Genomic DNA, 21452 nt, shown 5'->3' with positions numbered 1-21452 from the left:
AACATGGGACTCAATCTCAAGAACCGGGAGACCATGACCTGAGCCGATATCAAGAGTGGGTAGCTAAACCGACTGAGCAACCCAGTCACCACCAGGTCATAAGAAATTTTGTAAAAGATCTATAATTTTGTGTTATGACATACACTGAAGATGTGGTGTATGCTGAAAATACAAATGTGCTTGATACCTTTCTAAGCACAAGTCCTTCTGCCTGCAGTTCTATAGGGAATGTGCCTCAAAGACTTGTAATCAGAGTTTTGCTTCGTTTTGTTTTTGGTAATTGAAAGGCTACAGACTAAAATATCTTTTCAGGCCATGCAAAGATTTTATTATGTTAGTCTTGAAATGCAAATAATTTCTTATTTCATCCTTATTCCAAGAAACTTTTAAAAATCTTATAAAGTATCTGTTTTCTATTTTCCTTTAGTAAGTGCAGCATTGATGAATATATTTCTGAATATATATACACCATGCAATTTTCTTCACATAGTTCAAAAGAAAGTTATAAAAAAGCTAGAGTTCATTTAATCTATGGAATGTATTGAAAGAAACCAAAGACATTGTTTTGCAAACCTACACGTTTTTTTAAACTCCCCCCCCCCTTTTTTTTTGAGAGAGAGAGCACAGAAGGGAAGGGCAGAGAGAGAGGATCTTAAGCATGCTCTGCACTCAGCACAGAGCATGACACAGGGCTCGATCCCATGACCCTGGGATCATGACCTGAGCTGAAATCAAGTCAGACACTTAAACAGTTGAGTGCCCACAAACTTATACTTTTAATATGAGTTTCATCAACATACTCTTTGTTGCAGATAAAATTCTGAGCTTGAAGTACAATAAACTTAATTCAGCAAGATGTTTCCTATATTCTAAGAAACTTCCTTTAACACACTACTTTTTGAAATTGTTATAATGTGGGGCAATTTAGAGATTGTTTAATTGAATTATGGCATCTGGTTGTTAGGACTTTATTTTTGAAGTTAACAATATTTAGAGACTAAGGAGAACAATAATATTTTCAGAGAGATATCTGAATAATAAAGAACATATAGCCCATATCAAATGCTTTTTCTTATCCTTCTAATCATGACTATGTCAAGGCATCTATATATTCTTACAGTTTGCTAAAAGTTCCCGGGTGTGTGTGTGTGCATGTTTGTGTGTACATATGACACAGATATATGCTGTTGTATAACATGGGTGAATGAAAAGTTATGTGGATTAAATTGTCAAAAAAATTTTTTATGTTTACTTTTGAGAGAGAGGGGGCGGGGAGAGGGAGACACAGAATGTGAAGTAGGCTCCAGGCTCTGAGCTGTCAGTACAGAGCCCAATATGGGGCTCAAACTCATGGACCATGAGATTATGACCTTGAGACAAAGTCAGACGCCCAGGTGACTGAGCCACTCAGGCACCTCTAAATTTTTAAAGTATCCCCTTTTCATAAATCCAACTGATAAAAAGACTACATATCAAAGTATGGGAATACATTATACATTGTTCATTCCAAAGGCATTTTTTAAATATATAAGGAAAAATAAGATAAAAACAGAGAGGGAGCTAAACCTTAAGAGACTCTTAAATACAGAGAACAAACTGAGGGTTGCTGGAGAGGAGGTGGGGGGGGATGGGCTAAATGGATGATGGGCATTAAGGAGGGCACTTGTTGGGATGAGCACTGGATATTACATATAAGTGATGAATCACTGGGTTCTACTCCTGCAACTAATATTGCACTGTACATTAACTAACTTGAATTTAAATAAATAAATAAATAAAAATTACTTTTCTGTCTAAACTAATTTGAATTTTAATGACTATGTTTATATGCAATACATATCCTACAAACAGCGCATTTATGAAATTTACACACATCTTCATTGGGAACATGAGAATCACAGATACACAAGTTTTTAGCCCTGGTATCACTAATTTAAAAAGAGAAGAGAGAGCAAACTTCAATACAAAGCAAAGGAATCATTATTTTCTAGTACCATCCACTATACTAGATTATGATTTACCTCATTTAAATTATACAATAATTCTATGAATAAATTCTCACTCTATTTCACAGATTAGGAAATCTATAGTAAATAAACAATATTCCTAATGTCACACTACCAGCAAATAAATATAATTGATATTGAAACCCAACGTATGTTTGAATCCAAAGATCTCATTCTAGACACAATATATCACTTTGCACTTTCATGGTAGCTTTTAAGTCTCTAATATGTCCTAAACACATTACTGGGTACTTTTTTAAATTTCAAACTTGCCATTTTTTGCCAAATCTTTGTTTCTATAACACTTAACTTCTAAAAAAAATACTGTGATTATCTTACATATTTGCTTAATTTAAAAATTCAATGACATTCACATGGAAAAAGATAATTTATTACAACTAATGTAACTAAACTCTGAACTTTTTTCCATTTATTCACCAGTGTGAAAAATATAACAAATTCATTATGATGTTGGGATTAAAAGGGTGCTATTAGATGTCTTATGGTTAAGTTGGGTCATGTGAAATATTCTCTATTTAAAGTGATAATTTGTGAGGTATACTTGAAGAGATGTTGTACATAGAATAATACTTACCTGAAAATTACAGTATTCTGCTTTAAAATAATGGCTTAGATGGCTCTAGATGGGAAACCTATAATGCATTCTAAAAACAGATATATAAGAACTTATAGGAATATAAAGCTATACAAATAACTGCTTTTATGGAAATGCTGCAGCTGAAATATTTGCTCTGATCATTCACTGTGAACAATTTAGATATCCACAGATGTTAAGGGAAGTGAGTTATTTAACAGCAAGTTCTGAAGAAAAGTCATTTTTTAAATCTCCCTAGACCTTCACATTATCTCAAATGTTCTGTACTTATTATTAAACCCTCAATTTCAACAAGATTATATTCACCTACAAAATATTTAAAAAAATTAAATTACATGCTTCAGAAAGATAGCACAGAATGGTTATATGTAATTTGCAAATGGGCACTATGAATACCATCAAGTTCTTGTTGGATAAGTTATTGTGACTTCTCTTTTGTCTTCTCACTGGAGAAAACTGTTATCAATGTGCCTTTGCTTTACCATCTATGTTGTATAAATGAAAATTTTCTATGGAACCATTTATTATTAAGTAACTCAAATAATTGAATCACAACAATTCAGCTCTTGGAAACGTAGTTACTTAGAGAGTTTCTGTTTCTAACTTCAACTTAGTTTGTGAAAAAATAAAGCAAGCCTTAACAGGAATGTGCATTTTCAAATTATAGTTTCAACTAGTACAGAGGAGGTCATCTTTCTTTTAAAATTGTCAATTATTTCCTCATAAAGAATAACATATCTTATAATTTTATATACAAAGACCCAGTTTTCATGGCAGAACAAAATAGCTTGTAGTATATATTGTGTTTGGGTCATTTTATGGTTTTTTCTTGACTTTCAGAGGCAACTATAGTGATTGAAGGTAAAAATACCTGAATGTATCTGAATTTTTTTCTTCTTTTTGTAATATGAAAATATATCTACAAATTAACACATTCACATACTGAAAAATTTCCACATATTTGCTTTAAGTAATTAAATTCATAGATTGCTACTGGCACTGAGTACCACAATATGCAATAAGATGTAGTTTATTTTATATTTTTTCTATTTTGATGTGGTGCTTTCCAGATTTCAAAGTAATATATGGGGGCGCCTGGGTGGCTCAGTCAGTTTAGCCAACTAATATATTTAGATCATGACTCAGGTCATGATCTCGTGGTTTGTGAGTTCAAGCCCCATGTGGGGCTCTGTGCTGATGGCTCAGAGCCTGGAGCCTGCTTGGGATTCTGAGTCTCCTTCTCTCTCTGCCCCTCCCATGTTCATGCTGTGTATCTCTCTGTCTCTCAATAATAAATAAATGTTTAAAAAAAGTAATATATGTAGTTACTCTTTTGGTAATGAATGCATACACACCCACAGATAGCAATTATAAATTCAATTCAAAATATGTAAAAACAACTATTTGAAGTTCTGATAAGTGGCCAAAAATGGGCAGAAACTGCAGATATGTAGAGCCTTGAATAGCTCACAATTCTATTTGTTATTTGTGTTGATATGAAACTCCTTCCTCAGCATATTTAATACTCCACAAGGCAAAAATAGTTGAAATTCAAACAAAGATCCATAATTTTACTAGCTTGGGGCACCAAGGATACAGTTATGGGCTGTCATAGCAGCTGATCATTGAATGAAAAAATCTTGGAAAGGAGTGAGCTACAGGGAAATGAGTCCCAATTTCTGTGTTTATACTCTACCAAAAATCTGTAACAAAACTACAATGTCTGCTCTTGCCACTTGTATTCAAATTTGTAACAGAGGTCCTAATAAGGTAATACAAAGAAACAATGTATACTAGTTTACAGACTTTAAATCTGGTAATGAAATATTCTGAACACTTTATGGCAATACATTTGATAACTTAGATGGTATGGACAAATTCCTTGAAAACCACAAACTAGCAAAACTCACTCAAGAAGAAATAGACAATTTGAATAGTACTATTTATTTATTGATTGATTGATTCATTCATTCATTCTTTCATTTATTTATTTGTTCGTTTTTGAGAGAGAGAGAACATGAGCAGGGAAAGGGCAAAAGGAGAGAGAGATGGTCTTAAGCAGGCTCCATACCCAGCATGGGGCCTGACGCAGGGCTCGATCTCACAACTAAAAGAGATCATGACCTGAGCCAAAATTAAGAGTCAGACACTTAACCAACTGAGACACCCAGGCATCCCTGAACATTACTATTTTTATTAAAGACCATAAACTTATACCTACAAACCTTCTGAGTTTAGAAAGAAAGAGCAAGACAGGAAAGGGCCCTCTTGGATGTTGTTAAAAGCCACTTATAGACATAATTTAATCCCTGCTGGGAGATGAACTGCTGGGATCCCCAAACAGCCAGGAGATGCAAGCATCTATATGAAGAGAACTGTGAGCAAGAGAGTAGGAGCAATAGTTAAATCTCTGAAAAAGCCACTCATATGTCCCATGAAGAAAGGGACAGCTTTAAACACCTGCCAAACCTGGAGATGGTTCTGCCACTTGATAATAGCACTAGTCAAGTCAGATCTTCATTGTGTCCTTTTTTGCCTCCACGTCCACTGATCCAGTAAGCGGAACACACTTGGTTAACAAAACAAGGATTGGAGACAGGAAAATTAGAAGATGGGGGAAGGAGAAGGAGCCATTCATTCGACCTCTATTTCAGGTGACTTTCTGTCAGGAGTCCAGGAATGGGAAAGAGGAGAAGCTTAAAGGGAGAGAAGAAATGACCCTGAAACTTCTTAATACTTTAGGGAAATGAGGAAGATTACACTAGATTGGGCATAAAGATACTGAACATTCATTAACTAAAATGACCTGAAAATTCACGAGACTTTCCCTAAATTTCATCTAGCAGAATTAGAAGATCCAGCACAATAGGATGAACAGAAACCGAAACTATTTGTATAATGCTAGAGATAGGCACATTTACTTTTTTCAGTGTTTTATTCACCAGTTTTCTGATAAATCACAACAGATTTTACATGGTTGTAGTATAATAATTTTGTGATCTGCTGCTGACTTTTTTTTATTTCATTATTTATACAATTATTAGTATCTGTATAATTATTTGGAATTTTTATATTAATAAGTAAAGTTTATTCTACTCTCTTTTTTGCTATATGATCCAAGGAACACCCCATCCTGTTCTTTGCATCCTGGAGTCAAAAATTCTTCTTAACTTTTTGAAGTTTTTTGCAAAATTCTCCAAAGGAAATTTTTCCCTTTAAAATCAGTGTATATAAAGTAGTATCCTGGAGCTAGCTTGTACCAACTCAAAAGACTTGCTTGTTATATATATTTTCAAGAATTTTATGAGCTGATTGCATCATCAATGGTAGGAACATTCCACCATAAAAATCAGCAAATGCTACATATGAGGGTGTTTCTTTTATTTTCTTTTTTTCTGAGATAGTTTTTAAATATTGACCAGCATACCATAGTCACTAAATCATTGAAATATATGTAAGACTCTTGGGTGAAACCAAGAAAATTATAGGTCAAGACTTTAAAAGAGTTGTGAATTAATTTTTGTGTGTGTCTTTGAACAAATAGTAATCAAGCACCAGTTATGAAATCAGGATAATTTCCAGAAAATAGATACACATGGACTGAAAGAGACAAAAAGTCCTTGTTCTTATAAAACTGCCATTTTTAGGGAGAATCAGACAAGAAGACAAAATGCTAAGTGAATGAATGAATGAATGAATGAATGAATATCAAGAATATGGTGGTGGGGGAAAGAGTGCAGTGAGAAAGCAAGAGTTATTAGATGTAGAGCATTTTCAATTTTAGTGATTTATACAACAAATGATCCTAAAATATTTCCAGGGTAGTGCTAGCATTCATTTTTTTTTTCAACGTTTATTTATTTTTGGGACAGAGAGAGACAGAGCATGAACGGGGGAGGGGCAGAGAGAGAGGGAGACACAGAATCGGAAGCAGGCTCCAGGCTCTGAGCCATCAGCCCAGAGCCCAACGCGGGGCTCGAACTCACGGACCGCGAGATCGTGACCTGGCTGAAGTCGGACGCTTAACCGACTGCGCCACCCAGGCGCCCCGCTAACATTCATTTTCACTGTATGGCACGAGGTTAAGCATAAGATTGAAAGTATTTTATTTAAGATTGTATTTCAAATCTTAACTTTAAAAATGTACTTGCAAATATTATGAATAAACTTTCTGGGTGTCCTTTATACCTCACTGAGGAATAAGAGGTGAATTTCAAACTCTTTTTACCTTTACTCATACATATGGATGAACCTGCCTTTAGCATTGTGTTTTCAAAATTATTATTGATCAGTAGTTTTTATTTTCAGAGAATCCTACTCTAATCTTGTATAGTTATAATGATTTAATCAGCAGTCAGCTCTTCTAAATTTATTTTTTCATAATTCAGGCCATAAATAAAGGCTTCTTCAATTTGTACACTGAACTATCCTTTTTTTTTTCTTCAAAGTGAAAATTGTACACTTCATGAAAAAGTTAATATGGAAAAGTACATTTATGTGGTCTAAATTGAATTTGAAAGAATGTATATAATTAAACTACAAATTTTTGTATTACTGAAGATTTAATTTAGTTCCAATGAAGAAAAACCAAGATTAATATTTTAAGTAATTCAATTTTTATGTTAACCAATGATTATAAATAACTCTTGGAGAAATTGTGTTGTACCCTTTTAATCTCCCCTTCTCAATGAAGAGTCTGTCTAGAAAATAGTAAATTACTGCCAATAACATTTTGAATTTAGAATATTTTCAAACATCACATGTTGAAATTAAAAATGTTTGCATTAATTATATTTTCCATCTATGTTGATATTAATGCTTGTAATGTAAATTAGAGATCATATGAATATTAGAAAAGTAATGATAACACTAACTGTCTAAAAAGAAAGCTCTGACTTCTCCTTCATGTCAAAGTAGCCTTATATAGTCTATCTAGGGTATTAGGTCTCCTTTAGAATAGATTTAAATAGAGACCAAAATCTTAGGAGGGTACTTCCTTATATTTTTCTGCCTTTTCTAAGATTATAAAAATAATTTTTAGGTTAGAAATATAATCATGTAATCAGGTGCTCATTTATACCACTGCCATATGATTTTCCTAACAATAACATACGCATTTACACACTTACACCAGATAATTTTCTTTTAGCACCCTTGGCAAGATTTAAAAGCAGAAATTCATTTGGTTAAAAACTATTTGTGTTTTATTGTTGCTGTGCTCCCCTGCTGATGTCGTCACTAATGAGCTAATGTCTACATTTATCTCTTTCCTTACATACTGTAATAAATTTAAACAACTACTTTATTTTCCTGAACTGTTTTCTATAAAACATTTATTAGCAGATATAATAGTTGTTATACTACTTCCTTTCAGCTGTCTTCTTTTTGTCTGACTTCCAAAAATTAAACCTTTAAAAATAGTTCTTCATCACCCTATAGTTACAAGTTCAGGTACATTTCTATATAAGTTTTAATATTAAGGCCTTATTTTAATATCTGGAAATCTCAAAGTACAGAAAGGATAGGTTCCAAAAGCTATAGAAAGAGGATTTATCACCATTTTCCCCCTTTTGAATTATTCTCATGAGTTTGCTCCAAGATTTGATCAGTGTCTTCTATCATTATACAATATTTGTCATGCTTACATCGTTCCACCAAAGTCATTAGGCTCACTAAAACATAGCTGAATATAACGCATATTCGGGCCAACATACTACAGAGGAAGTGATTTATAAAAGTATTTGCAGTTGGCTTGAGCTGTTGAAGTCAGTGGTTATGTCTCACATCCTCTCCGAAGTAACTTTAAATAAATATTAGCAACTTAATGAAATTAGATTCACTCCTCTTCATTTTTCCATAGTTATTATTTTATTTTAATTAAATTGCACTTCTTTTATTTATTTTCTTATTTTTGCTATCAAAAATAAGGAGATGTGTTCTCAAATCCTGAGATACAGTCATGCTTAGAGGTTAAAGGTCTGTGTGGAAAGGAAGTATGTGAGCATTAATTCGCTTTAACGTGCCTCCTCTGCTGGCACTCTGCCAGCAAGCTCTCCCTCCCTCAACCGAAGAAATGATTTTTAATTTCTATTCACCATTTGAAAAATACTCATGAGAAAGTGTACTCAAATAAACATGAAAATGATAAGAAGTAGTTGCTGGCCTCTATGGGCTTCCTCAAGGCATCAGAGGCTACCAGTTGGTGTCCTAAAGAAGAAATAAGAGACTTGAAACTAGATAGGGCAGTGGCTGATTTTATTTTCTGTTTACAATTTTACCTCAAATCAATTCATGGAATCCTTAAAAGCCATGTTTATATTAGATAAAGAATCCTTAGTTCACACAATATTCACCATGATCGTATTAGATTTTTAGGAAGGAAAAAAAAATAGAAGTTTCCTGGCATAAAGGTAACTTGTCTTTGTCACGGAGGAAAATGTATAACACACTCTTGGACCAGAGGTAAATTACTGGGGTCTCAACTTTGTCATATTGGATCTATTTTTAGTTTTTAAAATACTTTGTGTTCCCAGAAGTCACTAGTAATGAGTCCTCTCAAACTCCTATTTTCTTTCGTAAGGCTGTGGTTTCCCATGTGTTAATGTTCCTGAGGAGATCAGGGATTGGTTCTTTCTTGCTCTTATGAATAAGTAACAAGGAAGACTGGCATACAGTAACCTGGTTTGGATCTAATTTTCTTTTTTTAAATCAGACTTGGGCACAAGCCAAGTCATCAAGTTCTCAGAATTAAAATGGAAAAGATTGTTTTCCCAGTTATCTTCTCTACACCAGAAGAGACAGCTCCTCAAAAGTATTGTCATTCTGAATGAGTTCAGTAGCAGCTGTCACATTTTAGCCAGTTTCCTACAGTCATATGGAGGAACAATGATACCACAATATTTGTAAAAAGGCACTAATTATTTCTGCAATTGACACAGGCTACTTGTAATATTTTAATTAAAGTTAGTTTTATTCCCTAAAGTCTGTATTATTTAAAATAAAATAGATTGACAGTCTGAGGCATTAGTAAGAAGACAGTTTAGACAAAGGTAACAAAAGCAAAATGTATAGTTCCTCAGATAAAACATTGTGTCTCATGTTTAACAATAAATGGGTTTTTGTTTTTAAATGATATATGGCAATTTCAATACTGATAATATGTATTTGGACAGCCAATGACAATCTTTTGGTATTAGTTTGATATTAGAATTTCTTAAAGAACAGACATTACTTTGGATTGACTTAAAAACAACAACAACAACAACAAAAACCCTTTTTATATGGGACACTGGTAGTCTCACAGTATCCAAGATTTAAAAAAAAAATGCCTTAACAAAGTTATTTTTTTAGCAAGAAGATCTTCTGAAATCTCAATGGTAGGGTTTAGCCAACTTTTCCTAAAAAGCTCAACTGTTACTGAGACTAATTTCCCAACTCCAGTCAAGATTTCCATATGTTAGATCAACATGCCAATGCTGAAGAAATATAACTAGGATCAGAGGCACAAACATAGCTATAGGGTGCTATAGACTGAATGCTATGTTCTCCCAAAATTCATGTTGAAATCTAATCCCCAGTGTGATGGTATCTGGAGGTGAAGCCTTTAGGAAACAATTAGTCATCAGAGTGGAACGCTCATGAATGGGATTAGTTCCTTTTTAAAAGTAACCCCATAGAGCTTCTTCATCCCTTATGTCATGTGAGGAAACAGCAAGATGATGGTGTCTATGAAGCAGGAAGTAGGTTCTCACTGGACACTGAATCTACTAACTCCTGATCTTGGACTTCCTACAACTTCCAAAACTGTATAAGAAAAAAATTCTGTTGTTGATAAGCCACCAATTCTATGGTGTTCTGTTATAGCAGAATAGACTGTGACAGAAATTGGTACCAGGAGTGGGTGCATGGTAAAAACAAACAAACAAACAAACAAACAAACAAACAAACAAACAAAAAACAGCCTAAAGCTTTGGAGCTGTGTAATGAATACAGGCTACAAGAGTTTTGAGATGAATGCTAGAAAAAGACTATTCTTTTATAGTCGGATCTTTAAAGTCAATTCTGGTGAGGGCTTTGACAGAAAAGATGAGATGTATAGAGAAAGCCTCGATCTTAGAAAATACCTAAGTAATCCTTAACAGAATGTTAGTAGAAATATAGACAGTAAAGGGACACCTGGGTGGCTCAGTTGGTTAAGCGCCTGACTCCTGGTTTCAGGCTCAGGTCATGAGCTCACGATTCCGAGTTCGAGCCCCATGTCAACTCTGCTTGGGATGTAGAGCCTGCTTGGGATTCTTTCTCTCTCCCTTTCTCTCTGCCTCTCCACCTGCTCTCTCTTTCTCTGTCTCAAAATAAATAAGTAAATTAAAAAAAAAAAGAAATATAGACAGTAAGGATCATTCTGATGAGATCTCAGAAAGAAATGAGGAACTTCTTATTGGACAATGGAGAAAAGGTGATCCTTGGTCTGAATTGACAAAAACTTGGCTGATGTGTATTCATGCTCTCCTGTTCTGTGGAAGGTAGAACTTGCAAGTGATGAAACTGGATATTTAGCTGAAGCTACTTCTAAGAAAAAGTGTTGAAGAAGTGGCTTGGCTCCTCCTGATTGCTTACAGCAAAATGAGAGAAGAATGTAGTGATTTTAAGATAGAATTGGTAAGAAGAAAAGAAAGCAGAACTTAAAGATTTGGTAAATCCTCAGCCTATCCATATTGCAAAGATAGAGAGAAAGGGAGAAAGAGAGAGAACACTAAAGATGTGGCCAGGCAAGTGTTTGAAAAGATTAGTATGAATTAGTCATCTCAAGAGAAAATTGAGCTCCTATCTAAGACAATGGAAGAATGACCCTGAAGACAATTCAGAGATCATCAGAGCTGCCACTCCTCCCACAGGCCCAGAGTGCAAGGTCTGGGGAGGGGGTGGGGGGACCCAGTGGTTTCAAAGGAAAGGCCCACTGCCCACTGGCGTCTGCAGGACTTGGGTGATCCTACCTTAAAATGTAATCCCCAAAGTGGTAATATTTGGCCCCACTGGGCCCTCCCACTGGACCTATGATAGGTAATTAAGTCATGAGGGTGGATTAGTGCCTTTAGAAAAAAGATCCCACAGAGCTCCCTTGACCCTTCTGCCCTGTGAGGACACAGGAAAAAGACAGCCATCTATGATATCCTATTATAGCAACCCAAATGGACTCAAACACAGGGGTACAATCTCTGTGAGAGTGAGATGAGACCTAGCAAAGAGATGTCAGGCACTATATACCACAATGTATAATTTTCTAGAAATTTCTGAAATTTTCAAGCAAAGGAAAAAAAATTAAAGCCTAGAACTAAAAAGCGCTACTAAAATCTGGGTCTGTTTATACACACATACCTAAGACTGATTTAAAAGAAACTTTCAGCTATTGGGCAAACTGTTACAGTGTGTAATGTTGACTAAGTTTAACACAAGTGGAAATTAATATTGAATCTTCAATTATGGAAAAATTACTCAATGCAACTGCTGCCTTGACTAAACTCTGGTGTGGTTTACCTAAGTATAGGCTCTCAAAGAAATAACTTCTTGGGTTAGAAAAAATCAGAACTCTGCCAGTCCAATGCCTAGGAAGATGAGAAGTAAGAAATTTATTCAATGCATTTTGAATAGGCTATTCCTCCAAGTATAGGCTAACCCACCATAGCCAACTACATAAACCCATTAGGCTTTTGTTTTTCCCTCCAGAGAAAATCTACTTTGCAACAGCAGGCTATTTTTTTATGAATCCATTAAACATATTGCCAGTATTCTCTGTTCTTTAATTCATCACTTGGTCATTCATAAATCTGTCAATTATATCAGAATTAATTAGCTTGCTAAATTCAAATATTTTGCAACAACACCCCTGAAGACCAGATCTTGTCTTGAACATTGCATATCACATATGTTCTTGACTTTAGATGTCTATAGGTCATAAGACATTAAATAATAAGCTTCCTCTTTGGCTGATATTTAGAAACATCAAAACATTCTATCTTGAAGTCAGAAAAAACTGTGAGACAAGTTTATTCAGGGCATAAATTCTCCCTGTGGTTTAATTAAAGATTGGTAATTAGGATTATTATGTGTTGTGGCTTACCCTGAATTCTGATCACTGAGCTTTGTTCCCAGTTGGCCCTTTTGATCTTTCCTTTCATGCTCCAAATAGTTTTACCAATTTGAGTTTGAAAAAAAAATCCCTTTGTGACTCGATTTATAAAATAAATGTGCTACAACAGTTCGGGGAGAATATTAATGAAGATATAATAGAAATTTTATGATGAAGTTATTTCCTGTGAAGTGTCCTCTGGTCAAATTTATTTCCTTAGCTACTTTTGTTTTAAAATTCAATTACTATACACTCTTTAAAATAGTTATTAATTATCTATAGATTACAATGTATGGATGTGCATATATGTGTATACATGTATAACTTACTCCTTTTCCTGTGATTTTTAAAAACATGTGTGGTTTTAATAATTTTGAAATGTAAAGCACACTATAATCTTCTCTATAAACAGGAAAAGAGATGCAGGAGATGTTTCCTCAAGACTTTTCAAGTGTCGGAATTTAAGTTTTTAACTTTTGTCAACTGTTACCATTTCCATTTATTCAAGAGAATCTAGAAACTTAGTTGAAATGATAAGTATGAAGCCTGAATTTAAATAGCTGAGAAATTTGCCAGATTCACAAATGATGGTTTAGCTGTTTGGGGCAAATAAGAAGATTATATACTGGATAAATCTGGTCAAACCACATTCAAACATTCAGAGTGACATGACAAAGATATTTTCCACGCTATCCCAATGTCCACCTCATGGAAAAGTAATTACTTCCAGGGAAGACCCAACCTTGTAAGCTTTATTAACCCAGCCCCAACACTAGCAAACTCAGGAAGGGGAAAAAAATCTAAGCATTTTAATTTCTTCTTTTTCTTTGAAAATAAAAATTCCACTAATTCAAACTTCAGTTTTTAAAACCCATTTTCTTTTATGTTACAGTTCCAAAGAAACACACATATTGAAACTTTATCATTGTTAAAATAATGGTCAATTTGCTGTTTTAGCTAGTACAAATGGTAATGGTGAAAGAATAAAAATTACAGAATTATGAAAACTAGGGTTTTATCTTAAACCTAAGATAAGAATAAATAGCTGGTAATTTAAACTGCATTAGATCAAACCTTTATTTTTGATGCTATTCATCTAACTTTAATTCTATTTTCCTTCTTATAATTATAATTCTTTGACACAGTCTTAATTCTATAATGATTTGCCACTATAAAATACATTGATATGGCAGTATTAGTAAAAATGTATATGCTTTCTTTGTCCTTAAAAATTTTAGCTTCGTTTAAAATAACACTCACAAGCTTGCAATGACTTCAGCTTAGCTGTCCTGCCAGGCTGTGCTTAGTGTGGAGAATACCAGGACTTCCTAGACTGTATTCTTCCTCAGCTCCAGCCATTGCTTCGGAGTACTCTCCATGTAGAGAGTCCTGGAACACCATGATTCATAACGACTCCAACTTTAGCTATCTGGCCAAGGTACCCTCTGCATGTAGAGCCTCAGGACACTCCAGTTTTGCACCCACTTTAGGCTTAGCTGTCCTTCCAGAATGTGCATGCATGGACAGCCCAGGGACCCTCAGCCCTTACCAGACAGTGCTCCAGTCAGCCAGCAAATTACCAAGCACACACAGTCCATATACAGATGACCACACACAAGACCATCCCTTCATGTTTAGGATAAGTAGTTGTTCCACTTAATCAATAGAAACAAACATAAAAAGGCAAGCAAAATGGGAAGACAGAGGATTATCCTCCAAAAGAAAGAATAAGACACACCTCTGAAAAATAGCTAAATGAAAGGGAGATCATCAATTTGCCTGGTAAAGACTTTAATGCAATGATTCCAAAGATACTCACAGGGCTGGAGAGAGGAGTGGAAAAAACTAGTGACACTTTCAACAAAGAGATAGAAAATATAGAAAAGAACCAATAAGAGGTAAAGAATACAATAATTGACATATTCCATTGAAAAAGTCTATTCTGTACCTGCCATACTCATGCTCTGTAGGCAGTTGAAGAAATAGTTTCCTGCTATTTTACTGTGAATGTATTAACTATTAATGCATGGTAAAAAAAAAAAAAAAAAAAAAAAGGTTACTCTCTGTTTCAATTGTTATAACCGGGTAGATATTATGTATGGTAATAAAGAGTCCCAAATCTTAGTGGCTTAAAGCATCAAAGATTTACTCTCTCTCATACAGTTTCTGCTAGGTTTAGGCAGCTTTCCAGGTACCTGTCCTAGGTGGTGGGGTTACATCTTCCCAGCATCCCAGGTTACATCTTCACACCATTAGCTCATAATAAGTACAGTAGCAGAGTGAGAGAGAGCACAGAAGTGCACACATCTTCTGGGTAATATTTCAACCTAGAAGTGATTTATGACACTTCTGTTCACATTTTATTGCCAGGGCAAGTCTTATGGCCTTACCTAAGTTCAAGGGACCAAGAAGGTGAAATATTTCTGAATGCCTGAATAGACCAGAGAACCAGAAATATTGGTGGGGAATAGTAACATTTGCCATACCCTCTGAGATTTTTATTTACTTGTTTGGTTTTTTGTTGATTTGTTTTCATGACCACAGCATATTTTGGTCAGGAGTTGGCAAACGTTTTCTGTCTCTAAAGGAACATAGTAAAACTTTTCAGCTTTGGGAGCATACCCTCACAAATATTCAGCTCCTTTGTTGTAGCATAAAAGTAGCAATAGACAGATAAACATATGAGCATTCTATGTTCCAATTTTTTTTTTTTTTTTTGCAAAATGTGGTGGGTCCGACTTGGCCTGTAGTTTACTGAATCCTGACCTCAAGTAACATCCAGCCCTTCTAATACAGAGGCCAAATGCTGATACCAAGAGATCTCTTGAATCATCCTCTTTCTTAACACTTCTTGGTCTCTCACCAAGGCTTCCTCATATAGCCATGTAGTGGGACTGTATACTGTGAAGCTGCTTTTCAATATCCCTCAGGAAAACCAGTCTTATTAATGTGTAGCTACATTATTATATTATTAATGAGTTTATATTTTATTGCTTGAGTAGTCTGTGTACACTTATTCTTTCAAGCTAAATAGTAGAAAGGGGAAAATCATCTCTTCCAGTTGGTCACAGAAATGGGAGGAATGTAGTGATGATAGAGAAATGGTTTCGAAGGGGTGTATTTGAGTGTCATTTATCTAAGAAGAAAGGTCATGAAAACAAGTTAGAAGCATTTTATTTCATTGGAGGCAGGAAGGGTTAGGAGTCCTTATGTTCTGCTATACTGGTGTTGCTCATGCTTTTCAAGTTTTCTCAAGCTAATTTACCCTGTTAAGTATACTCCCAAATGTCTTCTGAAATATTTTGTTCCTTGGGGTACCTGGGTGGCTCAGTTGGTTAAGCATCTGACTTTGGCTAAGGTCATGATCTCATGGTTCATGGGTTTGAGCCCCGTGTCAGGCTCTGTGCTGTCAGCTCAGAGCCTGGGGCCTGCTTTGGACTCTGTATTTCCCTCTTTCTCTGTCCCTCCCCACTCATGCTCTGTCTCTCTCTCTCAAAAATAAATAAACATTAAAAAATTTTTAAAAATATTAAAAATAATTTTTTCTTGTTTACTAATGGATTCAGTGAGAACAAATTCACATGAGATTACTTTACTTTTATTCAAAGAATATATGAAAAGCTGTTGACTTTGATAATTATAGTTGTACAGTTGTTGACTATAATAACTATAATAGTGTTGATATATAAGTTTTCTTTTGAATTTTAAAAATGTCATCCACAACCAAAACTGCTATTTTATGTAGCAGGCATGTGTTAAAACTGTAATAATAGAAATGTAAAAGAAGTCGAGCATCTGGGTGGCTCAGGTGGTTAAGCCTCAGGACTCTTGGTTTCAGCTCAGGTCATGATCTCACAGTTGGTGAGCTTGAGCCCCACATCGGGCTCCATGCTGACAGTGTGGAGTGTCCTTGGGATTCTCTCTCTCCCTGTCTCTCTGCCCCTCCCCCATCACTGTCTCTGTCTCTCTCTCTCTCTCTCAAAAATAAATAAATATTTTAAAAAATTAAAAAAAAGAAAAATGTACAAGTAACAAGACAGAAAAAACAGGGGCAGGGTTAAGGAAGGAAGTTTTGCATTTTGGAAAATACCAGTGTTAATGGCCCATTCATAATAGAAGCTATACTATATTTTTATTGTTATTACATGAGTCAATGGAAAAAATAAAATATTAGTACTGCATCTGTATGTTGTCTTGCAAATAACTAAATGACAATACATCAGCAATGTTAGTATTTCAGACTTTCTATAACCTCTAACTCTAAGAAGCTCTTAGAAGATCGTATCATCAACTAAAAAGATTAGTGTTCCCTTCCTCCAATAGGAAAGTAATTAGACAGTATATTTGCTGTGTCTTATCGTTTGACATTAGGACGGTAACAAAATGAGAATAAATGCAGCTGCAGCACACACTGCCAGTTGTCCAAAATTTCCATTCTCATCCTTTCAATGCTAAGTTTAACAACAGCTGACGATGTTATTTCCTTTGTCCCCTGCATCTAGGTACAGCCACATGACCAACTTCAAGTGAATGTGACTAAGTTCTGGGGTGTGAAAGGATGTGATGTAAATAACATTCAGGCCATGCCCTGAAAGGCAAAGTGCGTGCGGTACATTTTTGCTTGTTTCAGTCTTGTTAGCTGGAATGCAGAGAGCAAAAAGGAGCAGCTATCTCAGGTGGAAGCTGTGCATTGAGTATAGCCGACCAGCAAGATAGGAGGCTGGGCCCTGGCAATCTACAGCCACCATATCACACCTGGGGTACTTTTGCTCTGACTGTATATAAAAGAGAATTAAATTTTGATGTGGATTAATCCATTTTTACTTTGTCCCTTGTTATTGCAACCAAAACTTTACTCAATTATTCAACCAACTAAACACAAACAAAACAAATGTAAATGGGGTAAGATAAGTAAGAATAACGAATTAATGTTTTCTTGCAGTTTGTGGCTGTGACAATAAGATTGAGCACTATGGATATACTAAATAGATACACTGGATATACTAAATATGGATATACTAAATAGAGTTGCATAGTAAAATACTTGTTTCTAAATTTTAAATAGATAAATAAGCCTTGTTAGGAGCACACTCAAAAACTTCTGTGAACATATATACAAGAAAATTTGAATAAAATATGCAATACAATTCAATAGATTTTGCATGCTGAGTGTAAGCACTCTAGTTGGAGAAGCCAAGGCAGGCATAACTAACTGATAGATCACAAGTATAATTATATTTGTGTGAGCAAAATATTTTGAGATTGCATAGGAGTGAGTTTGTGCCATTCGCTCAGTGAGTTTGTGCTTACAGATAAAATCTATTGTATTTTGTTGCCTATTTTGCTCAAATTTTCTCATATAAGACACTAATATAAAAATGTCTTTGATTTGTTTAGAAGATTGTAAAATTTAATCTATCTTCAACAAGGATTTATTGACTGCCTCCTATTTGGTCTTCTACTAGGCAGTAGAAAGCAAAAGTTAATGCACAATTCTCATGTTTAAGAAACTCAGAATTGAGTTCAGGAACAAGCAAAACTAACTGTGATAGATCATAATAAGTGCAATAATATTAGTATGAAGAAAGTACTTTGGGAGCACATATGGGTAAGTGGTTAATTTTCTTCCAGAAGTCAGAATACGTTTCTTAGAAAAAGTGATATATGAGCTAGACCTTAGAGAATGAGTTGTATTTTTCCAGCCTTTGTCCTTTCAGGAGTTTCAAAATTCAAATTTATCACAAATTTATTTATGAAATGAGCTGCTTCAAAAAGTGGCACATTTTATATCACTGAAGATGATAGAGCCCCCACTGGTCAAAGCTTAAGCACAATATTGTGGTAGGAAGTCAACATCTGTGCTGGGTGTTTGGCAGATATACTTTGCTTCTCTAAGTTCCTTGCCCCCTGAGATAGTAAACTAAACTCTTAGCTGGGGTAGATATTAAGATGAAGAAGGATTGGGGGGATAGATGTATTCCAGGCAAATGGACAGCATGTACAAAGCTCTAAAAGTAATTCATGTATTTGAACAATGTGAAATAGGCCTGCACAACCAGAATGAATAGTGGCAGGAGTGCATTGGTAGGAAGAGAAGTCAAAATAGGCAAGAGATGAGATGGAAAGTATGAATTGAGTTCAGATTAACAAAATCCTCAAATATAATGTTTAGGAGTTTTAGATTTATTCTATAAGCTGATGAAATACAACAGACATTTTCGAGTAAGAAAGATATGTGAGACTTTTGAAAGAATGAAGTGAAGATACTATAATTCACAAAATTACATAAGATCATATATGATATCTGGTGTGCTTGTGGTATTTTCGCGCACAAAGTATTTTTCCTTTTCTTGCTAAAAGTACCTCCTCTTTCTTTTAGAACCACTTCTTTGGGACACCTGGGTGGCTCAGTCAGTTGAGCGTCCGACTTCAGATCAGGTCATGATCTTGTGGTTGACGAGTTCGAGCCCCGCATTGGGCTTTGTGCTCACAGCACAGAGCCGAGAGCCTGCTTTAGATTCTGTGTCTCCCTCTCTGAATGCCCCTCCCCCACTCATACTCTGTCTCTTTCTCTCTCTCAAAAATGAATAAAATAAAATAAAAGAATCACTTTTTCTCACCTACAAACAGTCTTGGCATGATTGTCAGTTAAGGTGGACAAACAACCTAAGCCAAAGAATGAAGAAGTTCCCCCTTGAATTTGAATCTTGTGTCCTCAGTTGAAGCTGCTGATTCTCTCTACCCCAAAGACTGTATGTACCTTGCAGAGATTATTTATTTGTTTATAAACCTATATCTGCAGAGCTGCTTTAATCTTGTTCTTCCTAAAGTGTCATTGTTCAGCTTTTCCTTCAATACCTTTTGCTACCTTGCATCCTTTCATAAATTCTAGATTGGTGATTAGTCATAGTTCACTTCTGGTTTTCGCAAATAGAAAACCCCAGTACACATCCACTACACACATATCTGATAATAAGCATATGCTTCACATATTACTTGGTCCCTTAGTGAGATCAGTAGTATTATTCAAAAGATAGTTGATGTTATATATACAGTGGAGTATTACTCAGCAATCAAAAAAAAAATGAAATCTTGCCATTTGCAACTACATGGATGGAACTGGAGTGTATTATGCTAAGTGAAATTAGTCAGTCACAGGAAGACAAAAATCATATGATTTCACTCATATGAGGACTTTAAGAGACAAAACAGATGAACATAAGGGAAGGAAAACAAAAATAATATAAAAACAGGGAGGGGGACAAAACAGAAGAGACTCATAAATATGGAGAACAAACTGAGGGTTGCTGGAGGGGTTGTGGGAGGGGGGATGGGCTAAATGGGTAAGGGACACTAAGGAATCTACTCCTGAAATCATTGTTGCACTATATACTACCTAATCTGGATGTAAATTTTAAAAAATAAAAAATAAAACAAGTTAAAATAAAAAAATAAAATAAAATAGTTGATGTTGGATAGCAGCAAAATGGTGGAACAGGACGTCCCAGAGTTTCCCAACTCAACAGCAATACACAGACTATTTCTCTTTGAGAGAAATCTAGAGACCAGTTGAAAGGTCCCTGCACCCCATGCAAATGGCAAAAACAGATAATCAAAGCTGGTAGGAAAATTCATGGCACCCCTTCACCATAATCCCTCTTTTTGGTGCATGATCAACAGAAACCACTCCCAGCTTCCACCTTCTTCCTGGGTAAGGAAGGAGATGACTATACCATATATACAAAGTTCTAACATTTCAGATTACTGCTTAAGGGACTGATATCTGTCTTGCCTGAGCTGACGACCTGATAAGAGAGGACCCCAGGTTGGAAGCCAGTGAGAACAAAAATGAGAGTTTGGACTAGTATATATTCACTTGCCATACCCTTCCTTCAGGTTCAGCACAGAAGAAGAGGATGAAAACCTCCAAATCCCACCTCCTTTTTGGGGAAGGAAAGATTGGAGCCTGGGTCCAATATTTCAGCCTTTCAGGGAGCTGTACCAGGGAGTGACTTCTGTCTCACCTACTTTGGAGTACGAATAGAACCTGGCAAATTCTAGATGATTGGGGGCCAAAGAAAACAAATTCAAAGGCTTGGACTATTACACATTCACCTGAAATTTGTAAATATGGAATATGTGAATAATGATAATAAACTATATATTGTTAGGCATATTGTTGCCCTAAACAAAATCAGGGAGAAGGAATGAGGGGCAAGGATTAAGATAACAATTAACAAAGTTTACCACAGAAATGCCAAAAAAAAAAAGTCTTCAAAGGTCAATAAGCTGTCTCCATTACAGAATATTATAATAATATGTGATTTTAGAGTTTTTTTTCCTGTAAAATTTTGGAACCATGGTATTTGTATCACTCAACCATCGGCTAGACAGCATATATACTATATATACTATATACTTACATATTATGTGTATTTTATATATGTAAAATATTAAATATGTAGCATGTTTAATATAATATAAAACAAATTCTGGTAAACATTTGTTACTGTAACACATACATGTATATTCAAGAACAGAGCATTCAGAACAGAATACACAACAGGAAGACACAGATAAGTGTAATGTAAAAGATTTCTTTTTTCCTGATATAATAGAATAAAACAAAAAGTACTCAAAAATGGCTAAGTGTTTTATTTGCCTCTTTTTTTGTTGTTGAGTGTGAAATGACTATGAAAGTATA

This window comes from Leopardus geoffroyi, chromosome A2, assembly GCF_018350155.1.
Source record: "Leopardus geoffroyi isolate Oge1 chromosome A2, O.geoffroyi_Oge1_pat1.0, whole genome shotgun sequence".
NCBI lineage: Eukaryota > Metazoa > Chordata > Mammalia > Carnivora > Felidae > Leopardus > Leopardus geoffroyi.
The sequence above is the reverse complement of the archived record's forward strand: the minus strand, read 5'-3'. Positions refer to the sequence as shown.